At 41.8% G+C, this 5,000-nt stretch overlaps 1 protein-coding gene across 1 annotated transcript in view; it reads right to left on the bottom strand.

Moving 5' to 3' along the window:
• Positions 1-5,000, bottom strand: part of LOC145397995 (glutamate receptor ionotropic, delta-1-like) — a 262,257-nt gene that overhangs the window by 174,094 nt on the left and 83,163 nt on the right. The gene's annotated exons all lie outside the window — the stretch shown is intronic.

Here is a 5,000-nt window from a genome sequence, read left to right as displayed (position 1 = left end):
GCTTGCCAATCCCTTATGCTGACCAGTTTTCTAGGCTCTAATGTTAATTCCTCTGATAAAACTGTAATCTTACAAGGTGTAGGGAATAATTACTTCTCCGTCCTTCTGTGCAGAGTGAATTTAGAGTCTGGTTTTGTTAATGGTTCCGTTATGGTTGGGTTGGTTGAGACACTCCCAATGTCAGGTGTAACTTTCTTACTTGGAAATGATATTGGTGGAAGTCAAGTGTGTCCAGCTCCTCAGTTGTCTAGTGAACCAGTGACTGCAACCCAGGATTGTGATGTCCCTGATGTGTTCTCTGCATGTGCTGTCACTAGGGCAAAGTCTAAAGTTACTGGTGACTTAGAGGATAATGATGATGATGATGTTATCCTAGCTGACACTTTTCTTGCTAATTTGGACCACTCACCAGATGAGGCAGTACCCCGTAGTGTTGATAATTTATCTCGTCAAGAGTTGGTTGAGTTGCAGGTTGCTGACCCTGAGTTGAAAGGTCTAGCTAACTCTGCTTGCAGTGAGGAAGAGTCAGCTGGTGCTTCTACTTGTTATTATAAAAAGTCAGGAGTACTTATGAGAAAGTGAAGACCCCCAACAGCATCAGCCGACTGTGAATGGGAGGTTGTACATCATACTACGGAGAAATGTTTCAGGAGACAGCGTGATGTGAACAAAAAGGAGTCTAAATATTCAGTCAATTGGTCTAGTGTCCACCCTTGAGAGTTCCCAGAATTCTTTAACCGAGTTAACTGAACCTGCTTTGAGGGGTAAATTAAATTCTCATGATGAAGCTCTTCTTTTGAGCAGTTACGTGGGTGATACTCTCACGAGTTCATGTGCTAATTTCCTGTCTGATGGTTTTGTCAGTCATCAGGACAATAATGACAGGAAATCAGTTAAAATATATCGTGATACAGGTGCTTGCCAATCCCTTATGCTGACCAGCGTTCTAGGCTCTAATGTTAATTCCTCTGATGAAACTGTAATCTTACAAGGTGTAGGGAATAATTACTTCTCTGTCCTTCTGTGCAGAGTGAATTTAGAGTCTGGTTTTCTTAATGGTTCCGTTATGGTTGGGTTGGTTGAGACACTCCCAATGTCAGGTGTAACTTTCTTACTTGGAAATTATATTGGTGGAAGTCAAGTGTGTCCAGCTCCTCAGTTGTCTAGTGAACCAGTGACTGCAACCCAGGATTGTGATGTCCCTGATGTGTTCTCTGCATGTTCTTTCACTAGGGCTAAGTCTAAAGTTACTGGTGACTTAGAGGATAATGATGATGATGATGTTATCCTAGCTGACACTTTTCTTGCTAATTTGGACCACTCATCAGATGAGGCAGTACCCCGTAGTGTTGATAATTTGTCTCGTCAAGAGTTGGTTGAGTTGCAGGTTGCTGACCCTGAGTTGAAAGGTCTAGCTAACTCTGCTTGCAGTGAGGAAGAGTCAGCTGGTGCTTCTACTTGTTGTTATATAAAGTCAGGAGTACTTATGAGAAAGTGGAGACCCCCAACAGCATCAGCCGACTGTGAATGGGAGGTTGTACATCAAGTTGTCATCCCTCGTGTTTGTAGGCAGGATATCATTAGAGTGGCTCATGATTCCAGTTTGGCAGGACACCTTGGAGTGAGGAAGACTGAGGCACGCATTTTGAAACACTTCTACTGGTCAGGTATCTTCAGAGATGTTTCCTGGTATTATAAGTCTTGTCACACCTGTCAAGTTGTGGGGAAGTGTAATCAGACCGAAAAGGTTGCACCTCTAGTTCCCATTCCTCCTTTTGAGGCGCCATTCACCCGTGTGTTGGTGGATATTGTGGGCCCTCTTCCTAAGACTTCTTCAGGATTTTCTTATGTGTTGACCCTGATTGATATGGCTGCTCGTTATCCTGAAGCCATTCCACTTAGAAATATCTCAGCAAAGAACGTGGTTAAGGAAATGCTAGGGTTCTTCACAAAGTTTGGTCTGCCCAAGGAGGTACAGACAGACCGGGGAAGTAATTTCATGCCAAATGTTTTCAAGCAGTCTCCGAAAGAGTTGGGCATCACCCAGATCACGTCTTCAGCTTACCATCCCCAGACCCAAGGAGCATTGGAGAGATATCATCAAACACTCAAATCGATGCTCAAGAAATACTGTTTGGAACATCAGAAAGACTGGGATAAAGGTCTTCCATTCGTTGTATTTGCCGCAAGAGATTCTCCAAATGAATCTCTGGGCTTCTCACCCTTTGAACTACTGTTTGGCCATGAAGTAAGAGGATCCCTTAAGCTACTCAAGGAATGCTGGCTGTCGGAGGAAGATGACGTCAACCTGCTGGAGTATGTGATGAAGTTCAAAGAACGGCTGTCCACTGCTTTACAGCTGGTGAGAGAGAATTTAGGAGCTGCTCAGGAGAAGATGAAGACTTGGTATGATAAGAAGTCCAGGTTACGCCACTTTCAGCCAGGAGATCAGGTTTTGATTCTTCTACCCGTGCATGGGCAACCTCTTCAAGCCAAGTTTAGTGGTCCTTATTTCGTGGAGAAGAAACTCAGTGATGTCAACTATATCATTGCCACACCAGATCATAGAAAGAACAAGCAACTTTGTCACATCAACATGCTAAAGTTATATCACAGGCGGGACGAAAATAACCCAGGCTGCACTGTAGCTGTTCCACCCGAGTCTGCAAGTGAAGTTCTCCCATGCAGCATGAGCCTGAGTGATAGTTTGGGGAAGAATCCTGATATCATGAATGATCTCCAGACTAAGCTTTCTCATCTAGCTCCCGAGGAAAGGCAGGAGTTTTCGCAATTACTGCAGGAGTACCTGCAAGTGTTCTGTGCCACTCCAGGAAGAACCACTGTGTTGATGCATGATGTCGTTTGGAGACGCAAAACCAATTAAACTGCCTCCTTACCGTGTGAACCCAGTGAAAATTCCTCTCATCCAGAAGGAGCTTGGCTACCTGTTGGACCACAAGATGATTGAGCCCTGTCAGAGCGAGTGGAGTTCTCCTGTCACTCTAGTCCCTAAGCCAGGTGGGTCACAGTGGCTTTGCATCTACTACAGACGTGTTAATCAGATAACCAAAACAGACACTTGACCTCTCCCTCCCGTGGAAGATTGCATAGACAAGATCGGAAAGGCTAGGTACATAAGTAAGTTTGATTTGTTAAAGGGATACTGGCAAGTACCTATGACTGAACGTGCTAGGGAGATCTCATGTTTTGTAACACTAGGAAAGACTTGCATGTTCTGTAATGCCATATGGTATGAAGAATGCACCAGCCACATTTCAGAAGCTCATGAATGTTGTAACAGAGGGTTTGGCAGAGTGTGTTTTTTATATTGATGATGTATTAATCTTCAGTGACAACTGGAAAGATCACCTATGCCATGTCAGTAAATTTCTTGAGCGTTTGGTTCAGGCTAATCTTGTAGCTAATTTATCAGTGTGAGTTTGGTCAAGCTAAAGTTCAGTACATTGGGTACGTAATTGGTGATGGACACGTTGCACCACCAGCAGCTAAGGTTCAGGTTATAAGTGATCTTCCCAGACCTAAAAGTAGGAAAGAGCTACAAAGATTTTTGGGAATGGTAGGTTATTACCGGAGATTTGTTCTTAACTTTTCAATTCTTGTATCACCACTTACAGACCTACTGAAAAAGGGAGTTAAATTTGTCTGGACTGATAACTGTGAATCCTCTTTCAGCAAACTTATAAGCTATCTTATAAAGTCAGCCAGTGCTCGCTGCTCCAAATTTTGCTATGCCTTTTAAGATGGCTGTTGACGCAAGTGATACAGGAGCTGGGGCTCTTTTGCTGCAAGAGGATGATCAGGGTATTGAACACCCTGTATCTTATTACAGTAAGAAGTTCACTCCACCTCAAAAGAACTACTCAACTATTGAGAAAGAGCTTTTGGCCTTGATTTTGGGTTTACAGCATTTTTCATTTTATTTGTGTTCTGGTTTTGACCCCATAGTCATTTATACCGATCATAACCCACTGAAATTCCTTAGTAAGTTTAAAGATAAAAATCAGAGATTGACAAGATGGAGTCTACTTCTTCAGGAGTATTCATTAGACATACAACATGTCAAGGGGAAAGAAAATGTTATTGCAGATTGCTTATCTAGACTTTAGACAGATTGTTTTAGAGTGATAAGAAATTTCCTTTGTAATTTTTTTTTTTTTTTTTTTGTGGGGAGGTGTTACATAGCCTATGATTTCATCATCCTTTGTATAATTCTAATGTACAGTATGCTGCATGTTTGATCACGATTCGCCTCGTGGCTTCCATAGTGACCAAGCTTCCGTGTTCTACCTCACTCCCCCCTTCTCCTCCCTTATAGTAGAGTAAGTCGTTTTTTCTGCTGTTCAAAGCAGGAGTGTCAACTCTTTGTCCCCTATGGCTTCATTTGCGCGTCCTTCTTATAAGCTGTATCAAGCTCTGCCGGCCCCTATATAATGAGCTCAGTCTCTACATTAATTGCCACTTAGATCTACTCCTCATTTTGTTCACATCTCTGTCCTCCCCTGTACAGTTGTTATTATTTTTGTGAGTGCTCAGGAAGTCTCCAACCATCTGGCTGTTTGTGTAATTTGAGTATGTGTTATTACATTTTTTCTTGTACTGTATAGCATAAGGTGTTAATTCGTAGGCCTGGTGAGGTTTTTGTGATTAATGTAAAGTTTTTACTGTCAGCCAGTAGTAATAATATTTTGTATCTGTAATAATATATCTTGCATTAACTGAGCATTATCCGGTTTTCTCATTTTATCAGGGCTGGCTTAGATAAATTTACTCTTGCTAATTTCGTGTTAATAGAGGCTATTGCAGTTAACCATATATTTAACCTGTTTTTGCCATTAGATTATCCTTATGAGTCCTGAATGTTTAGTTGTTAGTTTGAACATTAAACTTTAATTTGTAATTTTACCTAACTCTTTTGTTTTGAACCTGGAACTTTGCGGGACAGTAGTGATTTTAGTATTCTCACTTGAAGTGTTCATTAT

The sequence above is a fragment of the Coenobita brevimanus genome, chromosome 44 (genome assembly GCF_032717465.1).
Source record: "Coenobita brevimanus isolate Jiangsu-jjx chromosome 44, ASM3271746v2, whole genome shotgun sequence".
Taxonomy (NCBI): domain Eukaryota; kingdom Metazoa; phylum Arthropoda; class Malacostraca; order Decapoda; family Coenobitidae; genus Coenobita; species Coenobita brevimanus.
The sequence above is the reverse complement of the archived record's forward strand: the minus strand, read 5'-3'. Positions and strand labels throughout refer to the sequence as shown.